Consider the following 13,052-nt stretch of genomic DNA (forward strand, 5'->3'; position numbering starts at 1 on the left):
CCTCCAACCTTCCATTTCACAAGATGTTCTCTGCATATAAGTGAAATAAACAGGGTGAAAATATACAGCCCTGTTGTACTCTTTTCCCAATTTTGAACCAGTCCATTGTTTCATGTCTGGTTCTAACTGTTGCTTCTTGATCTGCACATAGGTTTCTCAGGAGACAGGTAAGATGGTATTCCCATCTCTTTAAGAATTTTCCACAGCTGTGATCCACAGTCAAAGGCTTTAGTGTAGTCAATGAAACAAAACTAGATGTTTTTCTGGAATTCACTTTGTTTCTCTATGATTCAATGAATATTGGCAATTTGATCTCTGGTTCCTCTGACTTTTCTAATTCCATCTTGTACATCTGTAAGTTCTTGATTCAAGTACGGCTTGATTGAAGCCTAGCTTGCAGGATTTTGAACATAAACCTACTAGCAAAGGAAGTGAATGCAATTGTCCGGTAGTTTGAACATTCTATAGCACTGCCTTTTTCTTGGAAATGGGATGAAAACTGACCTCTTCCAGTCCCGTGGACACTGTTGGGTTTTCCATATCCACTTTTTTACTGAACTTAAAGGTTAGGCATTTAGAGATGAATTTTTTTAAAAGCTGGGGTGGGGAGTGGGGAAAGAGATCATGATGGTAGAGGAGGAAGACCACAAACTCACTTCCTTTTAAGGGCACACCAAGATCACACTATTTACACAGCAGGTATTTATAAGAACTATTTGAAGACTAGAAAAAATGATTGTTCTCAGTTCAGTTCAGTTGCTCAGTCATGTCCAACTCTTTGCAACTCCATGGACTACAGCACGCCAGGCCTCTCTGTCCATCACCAAGTCCCGGAGTTTTCTCAAACTCATGTCCACTGAGTTGGTGATGCCATCCAACCATCTCATCCTCTGTCAGAACTATTTGAAGACTAGAAAAAATGATTGTCCTCAGTTCAGTTCAGTTGTTCAGTCATGTCCAACTCTTTGTGACCACATGGACTGCAGCACGCCAGGCCTCTCTGTCCATCACCAAATCCAGGAGTTTACTCAAACTCATGTCCATTGAGTTGGTGATGCCATCTAACCATCTCATCCTCTGTCATCTCCTCCTCCTCCTGCTTTAAATCTTTCCCAGGATCAGGGTCTTTTCTTCGCATCATGTGGCCAAAGTGTTGGAGTTTCAGCTTCAGCATCAGTCCTTCCGATGAATATTCAGGACTGATTTCCTTTAGGATGGACTTGTTGGATCTCCTTGCTGTCCAACGGACTCTCAAGAGTCTTCTCCAACACCATAGTTCAGAAGCATCAATTCTTCAGCACTCAGCTTTCTTTATAGTCCAACTCTCACATCCATACATGACTACTGGAAAAACCATAGCCTGAACTAGACAGACCTTTGTTGGCCAAGTAATGTCTCTGCTTTTTAATATGCCATCTAGGTTGGTCATCGGAGAAGGCAATGGCACCCCGCTCCAGTACTCTTGCCTGGAAAATCCCATGGATGGAGGAGCCTGGTGGGCTGCAGTCCATGGGGTCGCAAAGAGTCAGACACGACTGAGCGACTTCCCTTTCGTTTTTCACTTTCATGCATTGGAGAAGGAAATAGCAACCCACTCCAATGTTCTTACCTGGAGAATCCCAGGGACAGAGGAGCCTGGTGGGCTGCCATCAATGTGGTCGCACAGAGTCAGACACGACTGAAGCGACTTAGCAGCAGCAGCAGGTTGGTCATACCTTTTCTTCCAAGGAGCAAGTGTCTTAATTTCATGGCTTAATCACCATCTGCAGTGATTTTGAAGCCACCCAAAATAAAGTCTGACACTGTTTCCACTGTTCCCCATCTATTTGCCATGAAGTGATGGGACCAGATGCCATGATCTCAGTTTTCTGAATGTTGAGTTTTAAGCCAACTTTTTCACTCTCCTCTTTCACTTTCATCGAGAGGCTTTTTAGTTCTTCACTTTCTGCCATAATGTTTGGTGTCATCTGCATGTCTGATTGTCCTCAACTAAAGATATAAAAAGGAAGCCACATGTGACAAGTAGTAGGGTGGGGGCAGAGATACAATTCCTAGGTCAGCGACCCACAAATGGGAGTGATGTCACAACTGCAGAGATACTTCCCAATGTGGATCCTCCCCAGCTCCCCATCTGGCTTCCCAGCCTGGGACCCTGCACTAGGAAGGTAAGCCAGCAGAAAGTTGGGCTTTGAAACAAGTGGGACTTACATTCTGGAAAATTATAGGAAGTACACATCCACTTTTAAAGAGCACACCCGGAATGTCAATGCTCTGAGTCCCTGCACAAAGACAGTAGTTTGAAAGACATTGGTGTCAGACCCACATGCTGATCCTGAAGAGCCTCTCAGAGGGACAGGAGGCAGCTGAACTTCCCCTGGATATGCAGACACTGGCATCAGTCATTTTTGTAATCTTATCCGACCACACTGACGCCTGCACTGCGAAGTGTCATTTTGGAATCCTTCCTTTAGCCTATTAACACCAGGGACCTATCCTAACCAATGAGCCAACAGCAGTTGGGCTCCAGCAGGCTACACAGCCAGCTGCTTGAAGAGCCATTCTTGCTTGCTAGAAGAGCTGCAATAGCTACATGAGGCAGAATCTCACAGCCAGCCAGGGCAGGGGTCAGCCCCACCTACAAGTTCACCCACAATTATCAGCAGCACTATAAAAGCCTGTGGCCCATGTACAGAATAATCCTGGAGCATCTAGTACTGGTGACCAGAAGGGAGTGTAGCGCTGATCACCACAGGTCTCCTACTTATGGCCACTTCTCTAAGTTTAGGGCATGTAACAAAACTACCTTATATATGGAAATACACACAGAGAATTAGGCAAAATGAGGAGACAGAGGAATACGTTCCAAATAAAGGAATGAAACAAAATCTCAGAGAAAGAACTAAACAAAGTGAAGATAATCTATCCATAAAGAGTTCAAGGTAATGATCATAAAGATGCTCGCTGATCTCAGGAGAATAATAGATGAACACAGTGAGAACTTCAGCAAAAATTAAAAAATATAAAAATCAACAATCATAGCTGAAGAATACAATAGCTGGAGTGAAAAATACATTAGAAGGAATCCATAGTTGATTAGCTGATACAGAAGAACAGATCAGCAGTCTGAAAGACAGAGTAGTAGAAATCACCCAAGCTGAATAGAAAAAAAAAAAAAGTGTGTGTGTGTGTTTTTTTTTAATGAATGTCACTTAAGGGATTTCTGGGGCAACATTAAGCATACTAACATTTGCATTATAAAGTCCACAACAGAGAAAAGAGAGAAAGGGGCAGACACATATGTGAAGAAATAATAGCTGAAAACTTTTTCTAACCTAAAAGGAAACTGGCATCCAGATCCAGGAAGCACTGTTCAGTAATACACATTATAATTAAAATGGCAAAAATTAATGAGAAAATCTTAAAAGCAGCAAGAGAAAAGCAACTAGTTATATACAAGTGGTCTCCCACAAGACTATCAACTGACTTTTCAGCAGAAACTTTGCAGGCCAGAAAGGAGTGACACAAATATATTCAAAATAACGAAAAGAAAAAAGCCTACAACCAAGAATGCTCCATCCAGCAAAGTTATCAATCAGAATTGAAGGAGGGATAAAAAGTATTAAAGACAAGAAAATGTTAAGAGTTCATCACCACTAAACTTACATTACAAGAAATGTTAAAGGGACTTTTCTAAGTGGAAAGGAAAAGGCCACAATTAGAAATCTTAAAGAAAGGAAAAATCTTACTAGTAAAGGCAAACGTGTAGTAAATGTAGTAGATCAATCACTTATAAAACTAGTAGGAAGGTTATTAAAGGAAATAAAGTCATCTATATTTATAGTAAGTAGTTAAGAAATATACAAAATAAAAAGAAATGTAAAATATGACATCAAAATATTAAAACAGGGCAAAGAGTGTGATAATGTGGGGCTATTAGAATGCATCTGAGCATAAGAGATCATTAACTTAAAATAGATATAGTTTTTTTGTATATGAACTTCATAATCACCACAAACCAAACATTTATAATAGATACACAAAAAAGAAGAAAAAGAAATCTAAACATACTTCTAAAGATTAAAATCAAATAACAAGTGGATCAAGAATAGAAAAAAGGAATAGAGAACTGTGAGACCAGAAAAAAGTGAATAAAATGGCAATAAACATATGACTATCCATAAATTTTAAATGTTATGCGTTAATTCTCTAATGAAAGGGCATAGTGTGACTGAATGGATTTCTGTTGCTTAGTATAATATATGTTGCTTAGAAGAAATCACTTCATATCTAAAACACAGACAGACTGAAAGTGACAGAAGTTAAAAAGATATTTTATATAAATGGATATGAAAAGAAAGCTGGGGTAACCATATTATATTAGACAAAATCATCTTTAAAACAAAGACTGTAACAGAAGACAAAGAAAGGCATTGCATAATGATAAAAGGATCAATCCACGAAGATGTATTAATTGTAAACATATATGCACACAATAAAGGAGTATCTAAATACATAAAGACGACATTAAGAGACATAAAGGGAGATATTTTCAGTAGCAAAATAATAGTAAGGAATGTTAACACTCCACTTATATCAATGGACAGATCATCCAGACAGAAAATCAAGTAAAGAAACATTTGCCTTAAGCAACACTTTAGATGGACTTAATAGCTGTATATAGAACATTCTATCCCCAAACAGCAAAATGCACATTCTTTTCAAGTGCACAAGGAACATTGTCTTGGATAGATCACACGTTAGGGCACAAAACAAATCTCAGTAATTTTAAGAAGATAGAAATCATATCAAGCATCTTTTCCAACCACAACAATATGAAACTAGAAATCAACTACAAAGACACCCCTAAAAAACATAAACATGTGGAGTCTAAACAATATGCTTCTAACAATATGAATCATTGAATAAATCAAGAGGAAATTAAAAAATACCTAGAGATGATATGGGGAGGGTGGTGGGAGGGGGGTTCAGGGTTGGGAACTCATGTACACCTGTGGTGGATTCATGTCAATGTATGGCAAAACCAATACAGTATTGTAAAGTAAAAAAATAAAATTTAAATAAAAAAATACCTAGAGATAAATGAAAATCTAAACACAACATTCCAAAATCTATGGGATGCAACAAAAGCAGTTCTAGGAGAAAAGTTTATATCAATACAGGCCTATCTCAGGAGACAAGAAAAATCCCAAATGAACTATCTAAACTTACATCCAGAAAGACTAGAGAAAGAAGTCAAACAAAACCCAAAGTTAATAGAAGAAAAGAAAAAAAAATGAAAGTGAAATAAATGAAATAGTTAAAAAGTACAAAAGACCAATAAAAGCAAGAACAGGTTGTTTGAAAAGATAAACAAAATTGATAAACTTTTAGCCACATTCATCAATATAAAAAGAAAGAGCCCAAATAAAATCAGAAATGAAAGAGAAATTAACCACTGACAACACAGAAATACAAAGGCCATGAGATTACTGTGAACAATTGTATACCAATAAAGTGAACAACCTGGAAGAAATGGATAATGTCCTATAAATGTACAATTTTCCAAGACTGAATTAGGAAAATATAGAAAATATGGGCAGATTAATTATCAGTATTGAAATTGAATCAATAATTCAAACACTCCCAGTAAAGTCCAGGGCTAGATAGATTCACAGGTGAACTCTATAAAACATTGAAAGCGGAGTTAACATCTATTCTTATCAAACTATTCCAAAAAAAAAGAAGAGAAAGGAATGCTTTCAGATTCATTCTATAAGACCAGCATCATCCTAATATCAAGGCAGAACACTACAGGCCAATATCACTGATTAACATAGATGGAAAAATCCTCAACAAGATTTAGCAAACCAAATTCAATAATACATTGAGTCACACAATATGATCGAGTAAGATTTATCCCAGAGATGCAAGTTGGTTCAATATCTGCAAATCGGCCAACATGATATACTACATTAATAAGTTGAAGAATGAAAATTGTAAGATCTTCTCAAAAGATGCAGAAAATTTTTTGACAAGATTCAACATTCACTTATGATTAAAGCTCTCAATAAAATGCATAAGAGGAACCATACCTCAACATAATAAATGTTGTGAATGACAAAACTACAGTGAACATCAAACTCAATAATGAAAAGCTGAAAGAATTTTCTCTAAGATCAGATCTCTAATATCTCTTAAGACAAGGATCTCTACTATCACCTCTTAATCTACTATTAGAAGTATTAGTTGCAGCAGTCAAACAAGGAAAAGAATAAAGGGAATTCAAGTTGGAAAGGAAGAAGTAAAACTGTCACTATTTGCAGATGACATAATAGTATTCTACAAAAAAATCCTAAAGCCACTACCAAAAAACTACAGAACTAAATTATGGATTCAGTAAACTTCAGGATAGAAAACTATACATGGAAATCTGTTGCATTTCTATAAACTAGCAATGAGCTGCTGCTGCTGCTACTGCTACTGCTAAGTCACTTCAGTCTGTCCAACTCTGTGCAACCCCATAGATGGCAGCCTGCCAGGCTCCTCTGTCCCTGGGATTCTCCAGGTAAGAACACTGGAGTGGGTTGCCATTTCCTTCTCCAATGCATGAAAGTGAAGTTGCTCAGTCGTGTCTGACTCCTTGCAACCCCATGGACCACAGCCTACCAGGCTCCTCCGTCCATGGGATTTTCTAGGCAAGAGTACTGGAGTTGGGTGCCAGTGCCTTCTCTGAGCAATGAGCTATTAGTAAGAAAAAAATCCCATTTAAAATTGCATCAAAAAGAATAAAATATCTAGGAATAAATTTAACAAACAGGTAAAAGATATGTACTCTGAAAACTATGTTGATGAAAGAAATTGAAGATGACAGAAACAAATGGAAAGATACACTGTGTTCATGAAAGAATTAATATTGTTAAAATGTTCATACTATGCAAGGCAGTCTACATATTTAAGGTAATTCCTATACAAATTCCAGTGTCGTATTTCACAGAATTAGAACAGATAATTCTAAAATTCGTATGAAAGTACAGAAGACCCCTAAACTAAACCTCAAGATGCTAAAACAATCTTGAGGAAGTAGAAGGCTGGTGGTGTCACATGCCTTAATTTCAGACTATACTATAAAACTACAATAATTAGTGTGGTATGGGCATAAAATCACATACAGATCAATGGGGCAGAATAGAGATCAGAAATAAACCCAAGCTTATATGGTCAATTAATCTATGACAAATGAGTCAAGAATGTACATACAGTGGGGAAAAAAACAGCCTCTTCAAAAAATGATGTTGGGAGAACTAGACAGTTACACGTAAATGAATCAAAATGAACTATTTTCTCATACCATATACAAAAATGAATTTAAAATGTATTGACATCTTAAATGTAAGACCTGAAACTGTAAAACTCCTAGAAGAAAAAATATGCATTCTGCTCTTTTCTTCTTGACATATGTACTAAGGAAAGGGAAATAAAAGCAAAAATAAACAGATGAGACTACATCAAACTAAAAAGCTTTGCACAGCAAAGGAAACTGTCAAAAAAATTAAAAGGCTGTCTACTGAATAAGATATTTGAAAATGATATACTCCATAAGGATTTAATATGAAAAATATACAAATTACTCATACAACTCAACTTCAGAAAAGCATGTTGTTGCTGTTCAGTCACTAAGTCATGTCCAACTCTTTGCAAGATTGCAGCATGCCAGGCTTCTCTGTTCTCCACTATTTTCCTGAGTTTGCTCAGATCCATGTCCACTGAGTCAGTGATACTATCTAACTGTCTCATTCTCTGCCACCCCCTTCTTCTTCTGCCTTCAATTGTTCTCAGCATCAGGGTCTTTTCCAACGAGTCTGCTCTTTGCAAAAGGTGTTCAAAATATTGCAGTTTCAGCTTCAGCATCAGTTCTTCCAATGAATATTCTGGGTTGATTTCCTTTAAGATTGACTGGTTTGATCTCCTTGCAATCCAAAGGACTCTCAAGAGTCTTCTCCAGCACCACAACTTGAAAGTATCATTTCTTTGTCACTCAGCCTTCTTTATGGTCCAACTCTCACATCCATAAATGACTATTGGAAAAACCAGACAACCCAGTTAAAAATGAACAAAGGACCTGAAGAGACATTTTCCAAGGAAGACATACAGATAGCCAACAGACATATGAAAAGATTCTCAACATTGCTACTTATCAGGAAAATGCATATTAAAACCACAATGAGATACCATCTCATACTTGTCAAAACGGTTGTTTTCAAAAATACAACAAATAATTAATCTTGATGAGGATGTGGAGAAACAGGAACATTCATGTACTGGTGGGAATGTAAATTGGTGCAGCTACTATGGAAAAATAGTATGGAGTTTCTTCAAAAAACTAAAAATTGAGCTGTTACATGACTCAGCGATTTCACTTCTGAATATTTACATGAAGAAAATAGAAACAGGGAATGGGCAGGGTGAAAATTCTGTGGGGTGGTGGATGTGTTCTAAGACTGGATTGTGTGATGATTACCTAATTGTATAAATTTACTAAACTTGTTGAACTATACACCATTTTAAAATAGGTAAGTTTTATGGTATGTAATTTATACCTCAATAAAGCTGTTGAAAAAATAAAAAAGAAACACTTATTTGAAAGGATATAGGCACACCAATGTTCACTGCAGCATTATTTACAATGGTCAATGTATAGAAGTCACCTAAGTGCCCTTTGACAGACGAATGGATAAAGATGATGTGGTATATTTAGACAATAGAATATTACTCAAAGAAAAATAAACCTTGCCATTTTTGACAACATGGATGGATCCAGAGGGTATCATGCTAAATGAAATGTCAAACAGATACTGTATGCTCTTACTTATATGTGGAATCTAAAAGACAAAATTAAACAAAACTAAAAAAAACAAAGCAAAATTAAAATAGGTTCCTAGATAAGAGAACAAAGCGTGGTTGCCAGAGGGAAGGTGGAAGAAGGGGTGAAGTAGGTGAAGGAGATTAAAAGGGTTAAACTTATGAAATAAATAGGCCGCAGTTATATAATATACAGCATATTAGTCAGTAATACAGCAATGATTTTGTATGGAGACAGATGGTTATTAGAGTTATTGCGGCCATCATTTCATAATGTATGCAAATATCAAGTCACTACGTGGTACACCCGAAATGAACAATATTATATGTCAGCTCTGCTTCAATAAGAAATAAAATGATTAGATTTAGGCCATCCATTTTGCTATTTAGAAAATAGGTATTTTTTTCCATAATCATAGTGGGAATGATTACTTTTGATGCCTTAATCACTATTACGCCCTTGGTACCTAACATGGTATATTCTCAGTAAATATTGTAGTAGGTGTGCTGACTGAACTACTGATGAAAAGGCATATTTCAGTTTGTAGCAGCAGAAGCAGAATAATATGAATCTGCTTTCAGATGGATGGGAAAAAAAAGTTAAGTACTGGTGAGGAGCTTTGCTTAGATGAGTAGAAAGAAATGCCAAATTGGGGTAGGCTGCTTCTTGCAGAGAGCTATTAATTATCTAATTTTCATAGGTTATAGTAATGGGGACATAAAAAGCTATAATTGCTTTCTTCCCCATTTATCAAGCATAACCACACAATCATCTTTAATTATGATAAGCATAACTTAGAAAAAGCTAATATATTGTTTATAGCCTTAAGGTCATTTCAGTCAATAAAATGTGCCCCGATTCACTTCATTTGTGAAACTAGAACATCTGTCATAACTCCTTTAATCCCTTCCATCAATTTAAAAACAAGGATGCAGAGACATACACATACATTTTGCTTAAGTAGAGATAATATTTCTACTTAATATTTAAGTAGCTGCTAATATTTCCCAACCTCCAATTCTTATTTTGTCTTATTACCTAGGTCAAGAGATTTATCTTCAGCCACATTTCCTACTTATCTTTTGTAAATTAAAACATTTATTTATTAATTAATTTATTTACTTAGGCCCACTGTCCAGCCTAAAATGATGTTTTCAGAGCAGTTAGGTATATCTAGTTCTTCTATAATGTGAGAAACCCCAGTTCTTGGTCCAGAATCCCTTCTTACTAGTCATGGAGTCTTGAATAAACCACTTCTCTCTGAGGCATTCTTCACCTAGAGAAAGCAGAATGATGTTCTTTGAGAACTGAAAAGAACTATTACAGAGAAAACTGTAGCTATTGAGAGGTGCAGGACCTGACTAGGTCACCTTGGAGATTCCACAGAGGATATGGAGGAGAGAGCTTGTCCATCCAAGGGTTTATGAAGATGCATAGTTGCTTTCCCCTTGAGGAAAGAGGCAGTATGTAATGGGATCTGGTGCACCATTCATTGAGTGCCTCAACTGACAGTGAGAAGGGCAATTGCATTACTGTTTCTTCCCCAGTCCCGTGAATGTGAAAACATTCCGTTACTAGGGACTAACCAGTATTGATCACCTGACTATTCCTGCCATTCACTGTGGGCCAACTAACAGCTTGAGACAAAAAGAAATTAAGGGGAAGATGGATCATTGTTTCTTGAAGGAAAAGGATGGCAGCAGCCTATGAGGAGATTTGAGTTTCTAGGAGTGATGGGCCATTGTTTTCTATTAGAGACTTTTATGGTTTATAAATAGTTCTCAGAAAAAATGAGTTCCCCAGAATGACTCAGTGGACTTGTGATCACATCCCACCACGTTGTTCTTTCACGTCCTCTGCCTCCACCAAATTGAAATTGTCCCTTCCCACCCTGCTGTGTTTTTTGTGCACTTACTTTCTAACTTAAATAATGAATGATGCATGACTAAAGAGGACAATTACTCTTTGAGTGCAAATCTTAAGAATAAGGGTGGTAATTATCCAGAAGAAGAGGCATAGCAGAGCATACCAAGAGAGAAATATCCTTTTATGCCATTTTCCCTCTTGGTTAGAAGGGAAGCTGCTGTCCTTCTTCACACTGCTTTTCCACAAACAGACAAATACAGATATGCTGTTTCTAAAACACAGGCCATCTTCTGACCCAACCTCCTCTCCCTGTGTCCATTCTCTTTCTTTCCCTATACTTTTCTCTTCCTTCCTTTCCCTCCTCTCCTCTCTTCCTTTCTCTCTCTCCTTCTCACCGCCTGACCCCTCTCTCCCCACTTTAGACACCATAATATATTTCCTTTCATCAGTACGGAGTATTCTGAAAACTAAGGTGAAACCAAAAATCTGGCTTGGAGCCCAGATATCACTTTGTGAAGTGACAGGCTCTGGTAATAGGGGAGGGTTTGCAATTATACAGATCATTGCTTCGACCTGGTGCAAAGTCAGCCAGGCCACAATGCAAGAACAAAAAGGCTTAATTCCTGCAGTTTCCAGAAGGGCTGTGAGCAGGGCCTCCATGTTCACTGAGCTGCCTGCTGTGCTGGGTAACTGCCTGTGCTCTTCTTCCATTGCAACCCTTTGATAAACAGCTCAGCTCATTTGCTGCTCCCCTTGTGAGCTTCTGTCTTATAAACTAAAAATTAATGTCCTTACTACATACGTTCTTTTCCCTCACCATCTACTCGAAAATGATTTGCATAAATGAAAAATATACCCTCTTAATGATGTAAGCCTCTATATTCTAAATATCTGGTTAACTGTACCTTTCACATCTTAGCATCAGCTTTGATAGCATTCAAAAAGGCACTTTCTAATCTTGCTTTGAAATGAAATTTCTTCTTGCCGGCTAGCTTAGCATGTGGTCTGTGAAAAATATAAAGGTGGGGGAGATACTTTCTTTCAAAATATATTAAGACCTCCCAATCACTTTCAAAGCAAAATGAGGGCAGGAACTCAAATGACATGAGTGTGTTTGTCACCCAGATAAGGGAAGTGCATGCTCTGTAATTGAACCCCTTATTACTATTCACTTTGACTTTCTGAGTTCAGCTTGTCTTGAAGCATCCATTTTTTTTAGGCTTTGGGGAATTAGAAATTTAAATGAGATGTGAGAGAGAGAAGGGGAGTTCTCCCATGAGGATGCAACACATTTCTGGACTTGGCAGTCAAGGGGGCGAGGAGAGAGCTGTATTAGAGTCAGGAGGAAGGGATGAAAGCATCTTAGTCAAGAAGGAGCAGGCAGCCTTTGGCAGCTAGCAGAGTCTTCCAAAGTCTAAGCATGAACAGTTGAATCATTTGCAGTTTTATGATTTTCTTACAGATTACTCATGCCCCCATTAAATTTCTTATTTCTTGTTTTTTCAGCTTCTAATACCAAAAAAAAAAAAAAAAAAAAAAGTTTAAACACTTGAATTGATTGGGCTTCACCACTCTACATACTCTACTTTTTCTTTGTTCCGTGTCTTGAGAACACTGGTAGTGGTACTTCAGGCTGGCGGTTGTGCCATGCTGGGTGTCCTTCTCAAAAAGTGGCATCTACAGGGGACGCAGCACAACATGTTTTCCTGTCCTCCCTGCCCATCTTCTGGAGCCTGCATTAGAGCACATCTGTGTCTTCCACACACTGGGACCTCTGATCCTCAGCTTCAACCGCACTGTTTACCCAATGAAAACAAGCAGCAATGCGGAGGTGACCTGGGTGCACCAAGGCTTTAGATGGTGAGCTTATCCCCCAGAGTCTCTGTCCTTTAAGTTCATGTCTTGTAACTGTGCTCACAGAGTCATGCATTGCTGGGGAGCAGGTCAGGAATGGGGAGCAGGTCAGGAGGAGGGAGCAGAGAGGAGCCTTTTACCTGTGGTGACTGAGGCTCGATTTGGGAAAGGAAGAGACAGAACAAGGCAGTTGCCTTTGTTTCCTAGAGCTCTTCCAGTAAATTACCGCAACGTTGGTGGCTTTAAACAACACAAGTTTACTCTCAGAGAGTTCTGGAGGCAAGTCTGAAGTCAGGTGTCAGTGGGGCTTGGCTCTTCTGAAAGCTCTGAGGTGCCTGCCTTACCTCTTTCAGTCTCCAGTGTCTCCAGGGATTTCTTGGTTTGTGGGAGCCTAACTCTAATCTCTGCCTCCATCTTCACATGGTCTTCTTCTCTGTGTCCTTCTGTGTCCTCTCTTCCTATAAGGATGGCT

The sequence above is a fragment of the Ovis canadensis genome, chromosome 1 (assembly GCF_042477335.2).
Source record: "Ovis canadensis isolate MfBH-ARS-UI-01 breed Bighorn chromosome 1, ARS-UI_OviCan_v2, whole genome shotgun sequence".
Taxonomy (NCBI): Eukaryota; Metazoa; Chordata; class Mammalia; order Artiodactyla; family Bovidae; genus Ovis; species Ovis canadensis.